The sequence below is a fragment of the Aulonocara sp. 'chitande type north' Nkhata Bay genome, linkage group LG23, assembly GCF_057382095.1.
Source record: "Aulonocara sp. 'chitande type north' Nkhata Bay isolate Kocher_YH1m ecotype deep benthic linkage group LG23, A_spYH_male_GT1.1, whole genome shotgun sequence".
In the NCBI taxonomy this organism is placed as follows: Eukaryota; Metazoa; Chordata; class Actinopteri; order Cichliformes; family Cichlidae; genus Aulonocara; species Aulonocara sp. 'chitande type north' Nkhata Bay.
In genome coordinates, this window is record NC_141365.1 from 1,486,398 (window position 1) to 1,506,215 (window position 19,818).

The 19,818-nt window shown below is 47.5% G+C and overlaps 1 long non-coding RNA gene across 2 annotated transcripts; it reads left to right on the plus strand.

The window, feature by feature from the left end:
• The first annotated feature begins 607 nt into the window (after nt 1–607).
• Nucleotides 608–4,670, plus strand: LOC147300786 (uncharacterized). 2 transcript variants are annotated; one of them, XR_015127285.1, is made up of 6 exons: nt 608–991; nt 2,486–2,617; nt 2,735–2,834; nt 2,953–3,195; nt 3,362–3,519; nt 4,080–4,670. It is a non-coding gene; the product is annotated as an uncharacterized LOC147300786 (long non-coding RNA). The 2 variants fall into 2 exon arrangements; XR_015127286.1 differs by having other exon boundaries at nt 608–986.
• The last annotated feature ends 15,148 nt before the right edge of the window (nt 4,671–19,818 follow it).

Genomic DNA, 19,818 nt, shown 5'->3' on the forward strand with positions numbered 1-19,818 from the left:
AATAAAATGTTGAAATTATAAATATTTTCTGTGAAAACAAATAAATATGCATACATTTTACAATTACATATTGTAATGTTGAAAATGTCTGAAAAACTTAGATTTTACGGTATTATTTGAGTAAAACTACATCTTTTGGGGTTGTGCACATTGGAATTCACAGTATAAAGCTGTAGATTTTTAAGCAAACAAAAACATTCATTTTTACAGAAACAAGATGTTAAAAAATAGGGTCCACCGTAATAATACAACCAGTACATACCATTAAAAAAAAGCAAATATCAGCAGTGAAAGACAATAAAACTGATAGTATTTTTATTTTTTTTTAATTCAGATACTGATATACAGATTAAAAGTTAGGCCTGCAGTATATCATTGTTAACCTTCTGATAAAAAAATCAACAGCAAAAGAAGATGTTAAAAATAAAGTTTATGGTTGTGAATAAAATTGATTTCAATAATCTTTTTTAATCATTATTTTAAAACAACTTTATGTTGTTGTTTCACGCCATATTATCAGACCACCTTAAGTGGGTCGGCCTTAAATTTTGAATTTGTGTGATCGCTGTTGATTGGTAGCTAAACTGCTGGTAAACTGTGTGTACAGACGTTTTACGTTCGAATTGCAGAGAAAAAAAATCTGGTAGCAACATTGTGCAGTATGAGCGAACCATTTCACCAAAAAAGGGGGAAGCAAGGCAAGACGTGGCTGCAGCGGTCTGCAGACGTGACTTCTGATCAAATTCGAACCTCCTAAAGAAACAAAGAGCGACGTTACATTGCGGGATGACGTCACCTGAAAATGACCAATAGCGTGGCGCGCTGCTGAGCTGTGTGCCAACCGCTCTTTTTTTCATGCAGGAGACTCAAGTTGGCTTCGCTAACGGACACAGTTTTGAACTCGTATATTAGCGCCATTTATTGCTGCTTGGACCACAGCATCTTCGGAATTTGTAGACATCCTGGCAGCTTACAATTAGTTCGAGGTGAGGTGAGTACATGCAACTTCAAGTTATCTCTGTTATAAAAATCCACCAGCCCAGCGTTTATAGATAATTTTAGCAGTTCGTTTTTTATGAGTGAGGTTGTGAATTTAGTTAGCATTTGTGAGTTGAGTTAGCATTACTGTTGCGAGGGAAGCATTGCTCTGGATTAGTTTCTGTATATGGCGTGCTTAATTCGCTAGGGAGGAATTACCAAAGTACATGGAGTTATGTTAACGTGTAATTTCTGTGGTAAGGTAGTTCAGTCATCAAGGGGCTGCGTGCTTCATTGTAAACTGCATCGGAATGAGCCACGTTGTTTCTTTCGGTGTATTGAAGCAGGCTGCAAGCAGACATACACCAGGTATGGCGCGTTTAAGGCTCATTTTTACCGAAGACACTCTGCCCCCACCCATGTCACTGGTGTGGTGGTGGTTTCTTCGTTTACATGTGCAATGGCGATGTGTGAACGTCAGTGTCAGAACTCTAAAGAGTTAATAGCTCATCTGAAGAGCCATATTGTGGAAGGACACGTGGTCACTTGTCCAGTAAGAGGATGCACAAATACCTTTAGAGTTAAATCATCTTTTGCTGCTCACATGTCACGTAAACACAGAGTTTTCAGACAGCAGCATTGGTGATTTATATAGAGAGTCTGCATGTCAATCATCATCTGTTCCAACCACATCAGATGACTTTGTACCCTTGATTTCCGAGCCTGCTGCACAGTCTATTACAGATGAAGATAACATGGAAATGCCCCCTGAATTCTGTGATCTTTTTCTGAGAAACGTTTCACTATTCTACTTAAAATTGCAGGGTCAGTTTCTACTGCCTGCTTCAACCATACAGAACATTGTAGAGGAAATGCAGAACATGCATGAGTTGGGACAGACATACAGTTTGGGTAAACTTGCATCACTGTTAAAAGATGACACATCATTATCAGAGGAGGACATCAATAAAGTCTGCGAGTCTGTCAAAAGCTATGATCTTTTTTCTGCATGTCATACCGGGCCATTGAGGACAGTGCACTCCAGAGCTCAGATCTTTAAAAAAGCCTTCAACTATGCGGAACCAAAGAAAATATTTTTAGGGAGAGATGAAAACAGAAAAGAGAGGTTTGCCTATTATGTGCCTTTAAGAGAGACTTTGAGATGTCTGCTAGAGTCTGATCTGTGGCAGAAATCAGAAGAGCCCTCTACTGAGCCTCCTGCTGATGTTCTGTGTGACATAAGTGATAGTAAGCTGTTTTAAATAAAATGATTTTTTTGGTCAAAACCCACTGACTTAATTGATTTCTATCCATTAACATCTTACATGAAGTATGGGTACCAAATGGTTCCATTGAAACACAGTGTGCTGTCACAATAATGGTGCTGTTAGTTTGGTACTTACGAAACACTGTATAAAAGTGTAGTATCAAGCAAGATCAGCTTCATATTTTAAGACCAAAGGTACCACTTGGTGTAAATTGACCTTTATTCACATTCTTTTATCAGACATCTTGGAAATGGGGGACAGCATAAGGAGTTCCATTACTAAGGTGCTGCCGGACCTGTCTGCCTCAATCCTTGAAATTGTACTGGAGGCACTACAATCATTAGGAGTGGAGACATCTGAGAAACAAACCAGTAAGTATTATGATTTCATTGCACAATAGCCATGAAGGGCTTTCTGTTTTTTCGATTATGCTTTGGCCAAGGTCCAAAAAGTACAATTAATCTATTGTTTGTGATATTGTTTTACAGCACCAAATATGGAAATTTCAAGCCAGGCCAGCATATCGTCTCCATCTGTTTTAAGGTTTAAGGGTGGTGGCACAGCTAAGACCCAAGAGTCTCTTTTAAGGTTAGTAAAGTAAACAGATTCAAGAAGATATTTTACACATTTCTTTGTCATCTGTCTCTAAATCTTATTTTGTCTTTATTATGATTAAAAAGGTTTGTTTTGTTCCTGCCCTTTTCAGACACTGAATTTGAGCAGAAACCATAAGGATACTCAAAGGACCTGTGACTCTCAGGAAATGGTGAGATTTCAGGTCATAATCTTTTTTTTTTTCCCATTAAATTAATTTTCCTTTTCCCCTTTACAATATTGCTGTTTTGTTTTTGTAAACGGCATCAAATGAGAGGGACCGATGAAACAGTTTCAAGACAATGGCAGGAAAAACATGCTGAAGATTGAAACAAACCTTGGCTGGAAATATTTGGTATGTGTTTTACCGTAAATCAAATTGTTGAAAAACATTCAGCTACACTGCAACACAGGGAAACTTGATTTGCACTTATTTTGTTACTTTAATTTCTTGTCTCATTATTTTTGTCAGTTATTATTGTTTATGGTGTATGCCCTTCTTGTTTTCTTTCTGAATGCAGAAGGTATCTAGCCAGTCCACAATGAAAGCTTCGTTGCACCCCATGAGTCTTCTGGCAGAAATGATGGCGGCTGTATTCTTTAGTTTCCCTAAACATCACACCCTGCCTGTTTATACGAGGCTCTTCAATTAAGTCTGCACCCAAAGATTCAATGAGAGGTAAGCAGTGGTATTATTCAAGTTTTGCTAAAGAAAGATGGACAGGAGACACTAATCTTAATCAGCCGAGCTCAGGTTCATGTCCAGGTGAGCAGTTTCATACGCTATAAAATGTAGATTGAATGATAGGTCTCATCACCATGCATTCAGCCATTAACTTCAAGATTTAAAGTATAACTATTGCCAAAACGCAACCTGGGCTGTGTTTTTTTTTTTTTTTTTTACTGTATCGATTTTGATGTGCTCAAATTTATGCCCCGGCCCCCTAGTATTCCCATTCACTGGCTATTGACCACAAAATAAAATCACGGTCAATCTCAAAAACGGCTCGTTTGTCGTAATTATGCTTTTAGATATATGTTTGTCTCGTTTACAGTAAAAAAACAACAACAAAAAAAACAGCCCAGGTTGCATTTTGACAATAGCTATCCTTTAAGAACTGTATATTTTACACTTAAGAAATCATTTATCATTAGATCTGTTTTTGGCAGCACGTTTTGTTCATTTCTGTGCATTTTGCTCAAGCACTGATCAAACTTTGTCCATTTTTTTTGCTGCAGAGGGGATCCTGCCACTCCAAAGTGAACTCCTGATGGACATTGAAGTACTCCTGCAGAGCTTGTATCTTCAACACCATGCGCATTAGAAACTCCACCGAGTCCTTTCCTTCACCAAGGCAGGACCCAGTGACTCATTACTGTTGATAGGTCAGGGGCAGGTAATATTTTGTTTCATGTTTATTCATTCCTCCATGGATTACCAGCCATATATATGGACACATGCTGTATTCTCAAGATCTATGCTGTTTTGTAGGAATAGAGAAAATGATATGTTTAGTCTGTTTTCAAATGGTATGTCAAATTTTCTCATTGTTTATCAGTAATATTCTCTACCTTGGTTGTATATGAGCATCTTTAGATTTTTCTATATTTAGCGGTTGCAAATGTAAAATGTACGGTAAACCATTTATGTTCCTCATATTGTACTGTATTTTTAGCGGTAAAATACCGGCAGCTGTGGTTGCCAGGAATTTACCGTAAAATGTATCTGGTCAAAATAAAATGCTGTAATTTGTTATACAATTTCACTGTGTTTTTTACTGTCAAAGGTTTTAATAAGGTTTAACATATTTCTGTTATTTTTACAGTTATTTACAATAATAGGGTCTATCCTATTACTGTTAAATTAACAACAAATTACTGTAAATATTATTATATTATAACTTTTTTTTTACTGCAAATATCCGTAAAAAGCTATGGAAAGTTGCATTTTTTACATTAAATTGCTGTATAATTGACAAATATATTTGTTTTTTTCTATCATGATTTTGGTAAAATAATACGTTGTCTACCTTAAAAATTAGGGTTACAAAACCAGTATACCGTATTGTCTTTTACAGATTCCACATTTTTTACACGGTATATTCCTGGCAACCACAGCTGCCGGTATTTTACCGTAAATTTGACAGATTTTTTTTTACAGTGTAGTTTAAGCTCGTTTTCTGATCCTAATTCTAACGGTTCCCAATTTTGCCCAGTATAACCCCTTACCTGGTCCCAATTACGGCACCAGCTGTCATATGGACGATTTCCCCTCTCACAGTGCATACTCACTGAATAATCCCAACAGAGCCACACATTATATCCCCTCCAGGCCCTACAATTAACAACATCACACAGATCAAACATAAAAGAAATTGTGGGGCCAATAACATAATCTAATTCTAAACCACCATATGTGCTGAGACACTCATCCTTTTTACCAGAGACCTCGCGCTTCACTCTTGCCCACAGCTTTAAATCACTATAGATCACGCGTGATATAATTTGTGTATCAAACAACGCCGGACTGGCATGGCCTCCGTGCTCAGACTGGTTTCCCGGGTCGGTCTGCAACAAACAAATCAAAAAACAAATAGCCATGATTAGCAACATAATTGACATCAAACTCATAATAATTTTGAACATTGTGATGGCTTTTGAAACTCTTCTTTCATCACCAGTGTCTGATTGTTGTGATGGCATGGTTGTATGTGAATGTTATGGTGTAGTAAAAAGTTCAAAGCCCTTTATCAGAGCCTCTCTCTTGTTCTAGGTGTTCAGTGTGGTACCGCTCCTTTTCGTTGGCGCAGCGATCTCCTCCTAGGCTGCTCTTCTTTCTTCGACCTTCCGGGTAGACCACCGGTCGGCCCGTTGCACAGGTGTGAGGGTTTATTCTGCCTCTCAATTTCACCTGTGATGGGTGGAGATTGATCCTTCCCCACCAAGCCCTCGTGCGCGGCCGCGCACTGCGTCCAGTGATACCAGGTGTCGCCTTTCCCCTTCAGTTGGACCGCTGTCGCCGTCCGAGCCGATACCTCATATGGCTCAATCCAGCGGGGTTCCTTCCACTTGCGTTTGATGACTCTCAGCCACACTGTTTTCGCGTCCGGGACCTCTCCTTCTCCTGTGGGCCCTTTTACAAGCCGCCTGTTTTGTGAAATTGGACACAAGCGCCTTTAACTCGTTCCAGTAGTCTGCGTGGGACCGGTTCCCCTTTTTGTCCCGTTCAACCGAGCCCACCATCCAAGGTGCCGGAAACTGTCTCCCTGTTTGCAGCTCATATGGTGTAAAACCTGTGGATTAATTAGCAGAACATCTTATGGTCATCAACGCAACCGGCAGGGCTGCGACCCAATTTAGCCCTGTTTGCGCGCAGATTTTTGCCAATTTGTTTTTCAAATTTAGGTTCATTCTTTCTACTTTTCCCTGAGACTGAGGATGATAGACCGTTCCAAATTTATGCTGGACGCCCAACATTTTTCTACTTTTGCCAAATCTTGATTTTTAAAATGGGTTCCATTATCTGATCTAATTCTTTTGGAGAACCCATGACGGGGAATGTAATGATTGATTAAACACTTAATGACAGTCTTAGCATCCTCCTTTTTTGTAGCCCAGGCCTCTGGCCAGCCGGTCAGAGCATCAACACACAGTAACAAATATCTTACACCGCCAGGCCCGGAATCAATCATATCAGTGAAATCAATAACAATCTCCTTTCCCGGCCTCTCAGGGGGCCGAAACTTACCCACTTCCGGTTTTACTGCTGGCTTAGGCTTGTGTGCCCCACAGATTAAGCACATCCTGGCTTTTTCTCTTATCATTCCTCGCAGCTCAGGATGCCACCAATGACACAAGTTTCTCTCCATCTGGGCAATCCCCACGTGGGCGAGTCCGTGGGCTTCATCCACCTTCTGTTCTGCCATTTTGGCTGTCAGCACGGGGCGCCCGTCTGGCCCCCTCCACAAATGTCCATCCTGCCAGGCTCCTTTGTTTTTCCACACCCCCTTTTCCTCTGGGGATGCCTCCTCCTGGGCCTGTTTGACTTCCCCAATCAGGTCAACAGATATCTCCTCTTCTGGAGTTACCTGTATCATTTGTCTCCGTCCTTTGTAGCCTGCGGCCTCCTTCGCGGCTTCGTCTGCTCTCTGGTTTCCTTTTTCCACCATGCTGGTTCCTTGGGAGTGAGCTTTGCATTTTATAATACTCACCTCCTCTGGGTCAGCCAAGGCCTTTTCCAGTTCCTCCATTTCATGTTTGTGGGAAATAGGTGCATTGGTTGCTGTTCTGAATCCTGCTCTTTTCCACTGAGGCAGCTCCACATGCGCTGCTCCAAATGCATATGCCGAGTCGGTGTAGATGTTCACTCTCCTATTCTTGGCTAATCTCAAAGCTCGAGCAAGGGCTATCACTTCAGCTCTCTGGGCCGACTGCTTTCCCTCAATCCTTCCTGACTCTCTGACCTGATAATCTCCTTCTACTCTGCAAACCACCGCGTACCCTGCTTTCAGTCCTCCTTCGTCTCGGTGGCAAGATCCATCGGTGAACCAGTCCTCAGTTCCCGGTATGGGTTCGGCCTTCAGGTCCTCTCTAATCTTTTCCTCAATCTGTGCTCTTTTGGCGCAGTCATGTGGTTCCCCTACTCCCATTAAATCTGCCATGTTAATTCCTTCATGTGTGAATGTCAAATTTTGGGGCCTCTAAGACTTTGCTCAGTCTCTGTTGTGCCCGTGGTGACATACAAAATGCTTGTGAATTCACGTATGCCACTATGCTATGTGTAGTAAGTATTTTTAGTGGGTGTTCTCTCACTACATGTGCTGTTTTTTGGATAATTCTAGCGACCCCTGCTGCATGTTGTGTGCATGTAGGATGCTTTGCTTCTGTTGGATGTAGTTTTACACTAACATACATGAGCACCTCTCTACCCCCCCCCCCCCCCCCTTTTTCTGAAACAACACTCCATTTACAATTGAGTGTGTTTCAGAAACATCCAATTAGAATGGCTCATCATAATTGGGTGTGGCTAAATCTGAGGCCCTTGACAAATCCTGTTTTACCCTAATAAATGCGGCTTCAGCTTCAGGCGTCCAAGGCAGCTCAGCCTTAAGGTTTCGAACGCCAACTTGCTTCATTAGGCCCCTTAAAGGGGCAGTTTTGCCTGCATAATCCGGAATGAACTGCCTGCTGTAACCTGTTAAACCAAGAAAAGAAAGCATTTCTCTCACAGTTCGCGGTTTTGGGTGTGTCAGAATTTGGTCTCTGTGTGTGTTCATCAAACCCACTGATTTGTGTGTGATTACCCGGCCCAAAAAGGTCACTTCAGGGCAAACTAACTGCAGCTTGTCTTTACTTACTTTAAAGCCGCACTCCGCCAACCTATTCAACACAACGAACGACGCCGCTGTACAATCCGCTGCTGACGGGGCTGCAATGAGAAGATCATCAACATATTGTATTAATGTACAATCATCAGGCAAATTACATGACGACAGGGCGTCGTTGAGCACCTGATTAAAATGCCTGGAGAAAGTGCAAAGCCTTGTGTCAACCGTGTGTATCTGAGTTGTTGGTCTCTGTATGTGAATGAAAAAATGTCTCTGAGTGACTCATGCAGAGGAAGACAAAAGAATGCATTTGCCAGGTCAATGCACGTGAACCACTTTTGGCCACATGTGATAGCTGATAAAGCTGTGTATGGATTTGGTACTGGTGCAGTGGTGGAGAGTAATATTTCATTAATGGCTCTCAAGTCATGTGCCATGTGGTATCTTCCTGTTCCATGTTTCTCCACTGGTAGAATTGTTGTGTTCCACAGTGAGGGAGAGGGCTCTAACACCCCGGCCCTTAACAGGCCTTCTATTGTTTCTGTAATTCCTTCCTCTGCTTCAGGTTTGTGTTTATACTGTGGTCTATTGATTGGTGTGTGTGACTTGAGCTGGAACAAAACAGGAGGACACTTAGCTAGGCCAACGTCCGTGGGCCCTTTTGACCATAGACTGTCGGGCAGATTTGACAGTCCAGCAACTGCGTGAGGATGATCTACTCTCTCCTCACCATGTGTTTTTGAAATTTCTTTATGTTCCAAGATCACTGTATCATCACAGGCACAAGTTATGCGATAGGTTTTACAATTTCGAGCATAAGATAAGTTAGGAATTTGGGTTCTTTGCCACCCTGTGTCGTCCAGTGCTCGCCTGACCATCGGACCTAGATCACCTGCACCATGACCTTGGTGGATCGCCAATGTAATGTGAGGGGTTGAATTTTCTTCCACATTGTACCAAAGCAGTTGTTCATCAGTTAATTTCACAGCCGCGGCTACACCTGTCATGGTTGGCTGTGTGGCAGGCGTGCAAGCAGGAGTGGTGGATCCAAAATGCAGGACTCAGACACAGAAGTTCAACTTAAAGCGCAGCTTTATTGCTGGAAACCCTCTTACTAACTAAAGGCATCAAAAGACAAACAAAAACGCTGGTGGACTAAAACACTGAAGCAGAAAACACTGAACTGGAACTGGAAACAAAACACTGGTAACACGGAGGCAAAACACACACAGCTTGTTGAGGGTACAACGCCACACTGACACAGAGAAACACAGGGTCTAAATACACTGGGAAGTAATGAGGAGAATGAGACACAGAAGGAGAGCACAGCTGGGGGAAATTAGAACTGACGAGACAAGCAAGGCAGGACACATTCACATAAGTCACGGACCTTCAAAGTAAAACAGGAAGGATCACACAGAGACGCGAACTTGACACAGTGGAGACAGCAACTAAGAAACACAGAGACATAAACCATAAGGCAGAGGACTCTAAGAACCGAGAGGCACAGAGGGGAACTCAAACATGCAGACACAGACTTACACAGAACAGAGGGGACATAGAGAAACATGAAGGGCAAGGGATCGAAACTAGAAACTCACACCAAGTACAATAATACAAAAATCACAAAGAACTAAAACGCTGGGTCAGGAGACCCAGGACCCTGACAACACCTTCTGGTCCGATGTAGATGTCATGTGTTTGCACATTCAGAATCAGAATCAGAATCAGAATACTTTATTGATCCCTGGGGGAAATTATTTTTTTGTTACAGTGCTCCATTTTAAACCAACATTAAGACAAGACAGACAATACGCTAACTAAGAATAGTACAATATATACATATATATACATACATACATACATAAGTCACTTATAAATAAATATTTGGAAAAGAAACGTGTAGTTGTAGCAGCAAACAGTGTGTTAAGTGGATGCGTTGTACAGGGAGATGGCCACAGGCAGGAATGATTTCCTGTGTCGTTCAGTGGTGCTTTTCGGTAATCTCAGTCTCTCACTGAACGAGCTCCTGTGACTGACCAACATGTCATGGAGTGGGTGGGAGGTGTTATCCAACATTGTCTTTATCTTGGACAGCATCCGCCTCTCCGACACCACCTTGAGGGAGTCCAGCTCCATCCCCACAACATTGCTGGCCTTACGGATCAGTTTATTAAGTCTGTTGGCATCTGCGACCCTCAGCCTGCTCCCCCAGCATGCAACAGCATAGAGGATCGCACTGGCCACCACAGACTCATAGAAAATCCTCAGCATTTTCTGGCAGATGTTGAAGGACCTCAGTCGCCTCAAAAAATAGAGACGACTCTGGCCCTTCCTGTAAAGTGCTGTGGTGTTTTTAGCCCAGTCCAGTTTATTGTCAATGTGTACTCCAAGGTATTTATAGTCCTCCACAATGTCAACACTGATCCCCTGGATTGAAACAGGGGTCAAGTGTTTCCTGGTCTTCCTGAAGTCCACGATCAGTTCCTTGGTCTGTGCCACGTTGAGCTGCAGATGATTCTGCTCACACCACGTGACAAAGGAGTCGACCACAGCCCGGTACTCTGTCTCATCATCCCTGCTGATGCATCCAACCACCGCAGAGTCATCAGAAAACTTCTGAAGATGGCAGGTCTCTGTGCAGTGGCTGAAGTCTGTGGTGTAGAGGGTGAAGAGGAAGGGGGAGAGGACAGTCCCCTGTGGTGCCCCTGTGTTGCTAATCACCTTGTCAGACACACACTGTGGGAGACGTACATATTGTGGTCTTCCTGTCAGGTAATCAACAATCCAGGACACCAGAGAAGCATCCACCTGCATCACTGCTAACTTATCACCCAGGAGGGTCGGCCTGATGGTGTTGAAAGCACTGGAAAAGTCAAAAAACATGACCCTCACAGTGCTCGCTGGCTGGTCCAGATGGGTGTAGACACGATTGAGCAGGTAGATGATGGCGTCCTCTGTTCCGAGACGAGGCTGATAAGCGAACTGAAGGGGATCCAGATGTGGTCTTACTATGGGTCGCAGCTGGGCCAGGATGAGCCTTTCCAGGGTCTTCACGTCTGACCCTCAAGATCAGACTGAAATAATTCACGATAGGTGTCGTCACTATCTTTATCATAAAACAGATTGACTTGGTAGGGTTCGCGCGGAGGGAGGTAAACTGCCAAGCTCATTATCAAGGGTCTCCACAACTGAAATTGCCTCAGAACATCCTCTTTCACTACTCTCCCCCAGTACATGTCGGCTTTTGCTCTCTCACAGTCTTGAAGCAGATATTGAGTCTTTGAATTTGTTCCCAGGCACGGGAAATGCTGGCCCCCTGGCAAAGTCACAGATAATCCATCTGCTGAACATGTGATTGTAGCGCCCAACTTCACGAGCAGGTCCCTGCCCATGAGATTTACTGGCGCTTGCGATGACACCACATAGTTGTGTTTCAAAGTCTGCTTGCCCAGCTTTGTCAAAGCTGGGTCAGTCACTGGCAGAGTGATTGGGATCCCGGAAAAACACACCACGTTCACTGTGTGGCAGGACAACTTTGCACTGTCTGGTGCTGCTCTCAAGGTTGAATAGGTTGCTCCAGTGTCCACTAAGAAGGGCAATTCTGTCCCTTCTACAGTCATTGACAGCATGGGATCTGCCATTTCCATGCTGTTTGGTCCCTCCGGGTCCCTTCAGTACTGGTCCTCCCTCCAGTCAGACACTGGATACTGCGCGGCTGGTGCTGCACTCGGGTTTGGGGCCTGATATGCTCCCCTATAGCCATCTCTTGCTCTTGGAGCTCCACGTGCCTGGGATTGGTAGCCTCTTCTTTGATTGTTCTGACGACGTTCTGGGCAATTTCTGCTCCAATGACCCTCTGCTCCACACCTCCAACAGACATTCCAAGGCACACTGCTGAGATTCCCCGTGTTACGAGCTCTTAGTACTCCCTCCGCTGAGCCACCACGCCCTCTGTACGATCCACCGGTTCCCCAATTCCCTGTGGGTTGGTTCTGCCTTGGTGCATTGGCGGGCCATCCGTCATTAGTGCAGGGACCCGGGCCACTATCTGGCCATTCAGGCCCAGGACCAGGCTGGGTCGCAACTATCATCATTTTTTCTGTTTTTTCTTTTTCCTCTTTTTTCTTTTCGCAGGCTTTGTTTCTGGCCTCCGCCAACTGTAGTTTGAGCAGAGACGCTTGTGCCTCCCCCAACTCTTTTTTCTGCTTGTTCGCCCTGTCCTGCTCCAGCTGTAAACGATGTGAGACGTGTCTTTCCCACTGCACCGAATCTGCTACGGCAAAATCTGGATTTTTCTGTAGATCTTCTATGACCTGGTTTGGCAGCCCTGCCAGCACCGCTGAGCGAAACCATGCCCGATGCTCACCTTCCCTACTCCCACTCAGGGACTGACATTTAACTGTCATAGGCCCTTCATTATGAAACACCAGTGGTACCCTGGTGTATTCAACATCAGCTACTCCTCCTACAACCACTGCAGTCTGTCCATTTGGGCCCTGAACTTGTCCTCCCCTAAGGGTCATTACAGGCATGACATGTTGTCGTCCTACAGCATTAGATGTTAATGTGGCCCAAGGAAGTATCTCTGCTGTGTGATACTTGTTAGCATCTCCTGGTTTTGGAATCCAGTTCTTCATTTGGTCTTCCAGCTTCTTATTTTGCTTTTTCCGTTGTTTCAAAGCCTCCACTATGCTCTCCATATCTTCTGTTTCAGCTGTGTCATCCTCCTCCATCCAGGAAGATGCTCCGTTCCACAAGAACATCCACTTGCAACACTTTGCATGAGTTTGCTGTATTTTCTTGATTTGTTGGTTAATTCTCCAGTTAATTGAACGTTTCTCTGCCTCGTCATCCAGCCCTCTCTGTTGGGAAGCAATAAGCTTGCTTAGCTCAGCTTCCATTGCTTTGCATTCCTTCTCAGCTAATTTTAAAGATCCAGGAGAAGCTAAACGAATGGCTCTTTTTAACTGTTCCTGCTGCTCCTTCAGAGGCTTATAGCCTCTGTGCCCAGTAGGTGTCATGGTTGGGCTGTCAGCCATTATCCTAGAACACAGGCTTACCTCCCTTTTTGTGACGTTATACGGCTCCTCCCCTTGGGTCACCCCACAGCGTCTGCCTGTTAACATTCCGGAACTCTGAACATTTTGGAATGTTCGGAATTCCGGAATTCTGAACATTCCGGAATTCCGAACATTCCGGAACCTTGGTGCATTCCGGAACTCTGAACAGTCCGGAACTTTGGTGCATTCCGGAACTCTGAACATTCCGGAATTCCGAACATTCCGGAACCTTGGTGCATTCCGGAACCTTGGTGCATTCCGGAACTCTGAATTCCGGAACCTTGGTACATTCCGGAACTCTGAACATTCCGGAATTCCGAACATTCCGGAACCTTGGTGCATTCCGGAACTCTTAACATTCCGGAATTCCGAACATTCCGGAACCTTGGTGCATTCCGGAATTCCGAACATTCCGGAACCTTGGTGCATTCCGGAACTCTGAACATTCCGGAACTCTGAACATTCCGGAACTCTGAACATTCCGGAATTCCGAACATTCCGGAACCTTGGTGCATTCCGGAACTCTGAACATTCCGGAACTCTGAACATTCCGGAACTCTGAACATTCCAGAATTCCGAACATGTTCGGAATTCCGGAATGTTCGGAATTCCGGAATGTACCAAGGTTCCGGAATGTTCGGAATTCCGGAATGTTCAGAGTTCCGGAATGTTTGGAGTTCCGGAATGCACCAAGGTTCCGGAATGTTAAGAGTTCCGGAATGCACCAAGGTTCCGGAATGTTCGGAATTCCGGAATGTTCAGAGTTCCGGAATGTTCAGAGTTCCGGAATGTTCAGAGTTCCGGAATGCACCAAGGTTCCGGAATGTTCGGAATTCCGGAATGTTCAGAGTTCCGGAATGCACCAAGGTTCCGGAATGTTCAGAGTTCCGGAATGTTCGGAATTCCGGAATGTTCAGAGTTCCGGAATGCACCAAGGTTCCGGAATGTTCGGAATTCCGGAATGTTCGGAATTCCGGAATGTACCAAGGTTCCGGAATGTTCGGAATTCCGGAATGCACCAAGGTTCCGGAATGCACAAAGGTTCCGGAATGTTCGGAATTCCGGAATGTTCGGAATTCCGGAATGTACCAAGGTTCCGGAATGTTCGGAATTCCGGAATGTACCAAGGTTCCGGAATGTTCAGAGTTCCGGAATGTTCAGAGTTCCGGAATGCACCAAGGTTCCGGAATGCACAAAGGTTCCGGAATGTTCGGAATTCCAGAATGTTCGGAATTCCGGAATGTTCAGAGTTCCGGAATGCACCAAGGTTCCGGAATGTTCGGAATTCCGGAATGTTCAGAGTTCCGGAATGTTCAGAGTTCCGGAATGCACCAAGGTTCCGGAATGCACAAAGGTTCCGGAATGTTCGGAATTCCAGAATGTTCGGAATTCCGGAATGTTCGGAATTCCGGAATGTACCAAGGTTCCGGAATGTTCAGAGTTCCGGAATGCACCAAGGTTCCGGAATGTTCAGAGTTCCGGAATGTACCAAGGTTCCGGAATGTTCGGAATTCCGGAATGTTCAGAGTTCCGGAATGCACCAAGGTTCCGGAATGTTCAGAGTTCCGGAATGCACCAAGGTTCCAGAATGCACAAAGGTTCCGGAATGTTCAGAGTTCCGGAATGCACCAAGGTTCCGGAATGTTCAGAGTTCCGGAATGCACCAAGGTTCCGGAATGTTCGGAATTCCGGAATGTTCAGAGTTCCGGAATGCACCAAGGTTCCAGAATGTTCGGAATTCCGGAATGTTCAGAGTTCCGGAATGTTCAGAATTCCGGAATGTTCGGAATTCCGGAATGTTCGGAATTCCAGAATGTACCAAGGTTCCGGAATGTTCAGAATTTCGGAATGTACCAAGGTTCCGGAATGTTCAGAGTTCCGGAATGTTCAGAGTTCCGGAATGCACCAAGGTTCCGGAATTCCGGAATGTACCAAGGTTCCGGAATGTTCGGAGTTCCAGAATGTACCAAGGTTCCGGAATGTTCAGAGTTCCGGAATGCACCAAGGTTCCGGAATGTTCAGAGTTCCGGAATGCACCAAGGTTCCGGAATGTTCGGAATTCCGGAATGTTCAGAGTTCCGGAATGCACCAAGGTTCCGGAATGTTCGGAATTCCGGAATGTTCAGAGTTCCGGAATGTTCAGAGTTCCGGAATGCACCAAGGTTCCGGAATGTTCGGAATTCCGGAATGTTCAGAGTTCCGGAATGCACCAAGGTTCCGGAATGTTCAGAGTTCCGGAATGCACCAAGATTCCGGAATGTTCAGAGTTCCGGAATGTTCAGAGTTCCGGAATGCACCAAGGTTCCGGAATGTTCAGAGTTCCGGAATGCACCAAGATTCCGGAATGTTCAGAGTTCTGGAATGTTCAGAGTTCCGGAATGCACCAAGGTTCCGGAATGTTCAGAGTTCCGGAATGCACCAAGGTTCCGGAATGTTCGGAATTCCGGAATGTTCAGAGTTCCGGAATGTTCAGAGTTCCGGAATGCACCAAGGTTCCGGAATGTTCGGAATTCCGGAATGTACCAAGGTTCCGGAATGTTCGGAATTCCGGAATGCACCAAGGTTCCGGAATGCACAAAGGTTCCGGAATGTTCAGAGTTCCGGAATGTTCAGAGTTCCGGAATGCACCAAGGTTCCGGAATGTTCGGAATTCCGGAATGTTCAGAGTTCCGGAATGCACCAAGGTTCCGGAATGCACAAAGGTTCCGGAATGTTCGGAATTCCGGAATGTTCGGAATTCCGGAATGTTCGGAATTCCGGAATGTACCAAGGTTCCGGAATGTTCGGAATTCCGGAATGTTCAGAGTTCCGGAATGCACCAAGGTTCCGGAATGTTCGGAATTCCGGAATGTTCAGAGTTCCGGAATGCACCAAGGTTCCGGAATGCACAAAGGTTCCGGAATGTTCGGAATTCCGGAATGTTCGGAATTCCGGAATGTTCGGAATTCCGGAATGTACCAAGGTTCCGGAATGTTCGGAATTCCGGAATGTTCAGAGTTCCGGAATGCACCAAGGTTCGGGAATGTTTGGAATTCCGGAATGTACCAAGGTTCCGGAATGTTCGGAATTCCGGAATGTTCAGAGTTCCGGAATGCACCAAGGTTCCGGAATGTTCGGAATTCCGGAATGTTCAGAGTTCCGGAATGCACCAAGGTTCCGGAATGTTCGGAATTCCGGAATGTTCAGAGTTCCGGAAAGCACCAAGGTTCCGGAATGTTCGGAATTCCGGAATGTACCAAGGTTCTGGAATGTTCAGAGTTCCGGAATGCACCAAGGTTCCGGAATGTTCGGAATTCCGGAATGTTCAGAGTTCCGGAATGCACCAAGGTTCCGGAATGTTTGGAATTCCGGAATGCACCAAGGTTCCGGAATGTTCGGAATTCCGGAATGTTCAGAGTTCCGGAATGTTCAGAGTTCCGGAATGCACCAAGGTTCCGGAATGTTAAGAGTTCCGGAATGCACCAAGGTTCCGGAATGCACCAAGGTTCCGGAATGCACCAAGGTTCCGGAATGTTCAGAGTTCCGGAATGCACCAAGGTTCCGGAATGTTCGGAATTCCGGAATGTTCAGAGTTCCGGAATGCACCTTGGTGCACCGGAATGCACCAAGGTTCCCTTGCCAGCCCTTGTGATCGGGTGGCACCGCCCACCAGGCGCGTGAAAGAAAGAAGAAAAGAAGAAAAAACCCGGACCGGGCCGCCTGGCCACCCTTTGTGCGGGTGTCCGCTCCCCAGGCTCCGAAAGCCTTGCCAGCCCTTGTGATCGGGTGGCACCGCCCACCAGGCGCGTGAAAGAAAGAAGAAAAGAAGAAAAAACCCGGACCGGGCCGCCTGGCCACCCTTTGTGCGGGTGTCCGCTCCCCAGGCTCCGAAAGCCTTGCCAGCCCTTGTGATCGGGTGGCACCGCCCACCAGGCGCGTGAAAGAAAGAAGAAAAGAAGAAAAAACCCGGACCGGGCCGCCTCCGCCTGGCCACCCTTTGTGCGGGTGTCCGCTCCCCAGGCTCCGAAAGCCTTGCCAGCCCTTGTGATCGGGTGGCACCGCCCACCAGGCGCGTGAAAGAAAGAAGAAAAGAAGAAAAAACCCGGACCGGGCCGCCTGGCCACCCTTTGTGCGGGTGTCCGCTCCCCAGGCTCCGAAAGCCTTGCCAGCCCTTGTGATCGGGTGGCACCGCCCACCAGGCGCGTGAAAGAAAGAAGAAAAGAAGAAAAAACCCGGACCGGGCCGCCTGGCCACCCTTTGTGCGGGTGTCCGCTCCCCAGGCTCCGAAAGCCTTGCCAGCCCTTGTGATCGGGTGGCACCGCCCACCAGGCGCGTGAAAGAAAGAAGAAAAGAAGAAAAAACCCGGACCGGGCCGCCTGGCCACCCTTTGTGCGGGTGTCCGCTCCCCAGGCTCCGAAAGCCTTGCCAGCCCTTGTGATGGGGTGGCACCGCCCACCAGGCGTGTGAAAGAAAGAAGAAAAGAAGAAAAAACCCGGACCGGGCCGCCTGGCCACCCTTTGTGCGGGTGTCCGCTCCCCAGGCTCCGAAAGCCTTGCCAGCCCTTGTGATCGGGTGGCACCGCCCACCAGGCGTGTGAAAGAAAGAAGAAAAGAAGAAAAAACCCGGACCGGGCCGCCTGGCCACCCTTTGTGCGGGTGTCCGCTCCCCAGGCTCCGAAATCCTTGCCAGCCCTTGTGACCGGGTGGCACCGCCCACCAGGCGTGTGAAAGAAAGAAGAAAAGAAGAAAAAACCCGGACCGGGCTGCCTGGCCACCCTTTGTGCGGGTGTCCGCTCCCCAGGCTCCGAAAGCCTTGCCAGCCCTTGTGATCGGGTGGCACCGCCCACCAGGCGTGTGAAAGAAAGAAGAAAAGAAGAAAAAACCCGGACCGGGCCGCCTGGCCACCCTTTGTGCGGGTGTCCGCTCCCCAGGCTCCGAAAGCCTTGCCAGCCCTTGTGATCGGGTGGCACCGCCCACCAGGCGCGTGAAAGAAAGAAGAAAAGAAGAAAAAACCCGGACCGGGCCGCCTGGCCACCCTTTGTGCGGGTGTCCGCTCCCCAGGCTCCGAAAGCCTTGCCAGCCCTTGTGATCGGGTGGCACCGCCCACCAGGCGCGTGAAAGAAAGAAGAAAAGAAGAAAAAACCCGGACCGGGCCGCCTGGCCACCCTTTGTGCGGGTGTCCGCTCCCCAGGCTCCGAAAGCCTTGCCAGCCCTTGTGATCGGGTGGCACCGCCCACCAGGCGCGTGAAAGAAAGAAGAAAAGAAGAAAAAACCCGGACCGGGCCGCCTGGCCACCCTTTGTGCGGGTGTCCGCTCCCCAGGCTCCGAAAGCCTTGCCAGCCCTTGTGATCGGGTGGCACCGCCCACCAGGCGCGTGAAAGAAAGAAGAAAAGAAGAAAAAACCCGGACCGGGCCGCCTGGCCACCCTTTGTGCGGGTGTCCGCTCCCCAGGCTCCGAAAGCCTTGCCAGCCCTTGTGATCGGGTGGCACCGCCCACCAGGCGCGTGAAAGAAAGAAGAAAAGAAGAAAAAACCCGGACCGGGCCGCCTGGCCACCCTTTGTGCGGGTGTCCGCTCCCCAGGCTCCGAAAGCCTTGCCAGCCCTTGTGATCGGGTGGCACCGCCCACCAGGCGCGTGAAAGAAAGAAGAAAAGAAGAAAAAACCCGGACCGGGCCGCCTGGCCACCCTTTGTGCGGGTGTCCGCTCCCCAGGCTCCGAAAGCCTTGCCAGCCCTTGTGATCGGGTGGCACCGCCCACCAGGCGCGTGAAAGAAAGAAGAAAAGAAGAAAAAACCCGGACCGGGCCGCCTCCGCCTGGCCACCCTTTGTGCGGGTGTCCGCTCCCCAGGCTCCGAAAGCCTTGCCAGCCCTTGTGATCGGGTGGCACCGCCCACCAGGCGCGTGAAAGAAAGAAGAAAAGAAGAAAAAACCCGGACCGGGCCGCCTGGCCACCCTTTGTGCGGGTGTCCGCTCCCCAGGCTCCGAAAGCCTTGCCAGCCCTTGTGATCGGGTGGCACCGCCCACCAGGCGCGTGAAAGAAAGAAGAAAAGAAGAAAAAACCCGGACCGGGCCGCCTGGCCACCCTTTGTGAGGGTGTCCGCTCCCCAGGCTCCGAAAGCCTTGCCAGCCCTTGTGATCGGGTGGCACCGCCCACCAGGCGTGTGAAAGAAAGAAGAAAAGAAGAAAAAACCCGGACCGGGCCGCCTGGCCACCCTTTGTGAGGGTGTCCGCTCCCCAGGCTCCGAAAGCCTTGCCAGCCCTTGTGATCGGGTGGCACCGCCCACCAGGCGTGTGAAAGAAAGAAGAAAAGAAGAAAAAACCCGGACCGGGCCGCCTGGCCACCCTTTGTGAGGGTGTCCGCTCCCCAGGCTCCGAAAGCCTTGCCAGCCCTTGTGATCGGGTGGCACCGCCCACCAGGCGCGTGAAAGAAAGAAGAAAAGAAGAAAAAACCCGGACCGGGCCGCCTGGCCACCCTTTGTGAGGGTGTCCGCTCCCCAGGCTCCGAAAGCCTTGCCAGCCCTTGTGATCGGGTGACACCGCCCACCAGGCGTGTGAAAGAAAGAAGAAAAGAAGAAAAAACCCGGACCGGGCCGCCTGGCCACCCTTTGTGA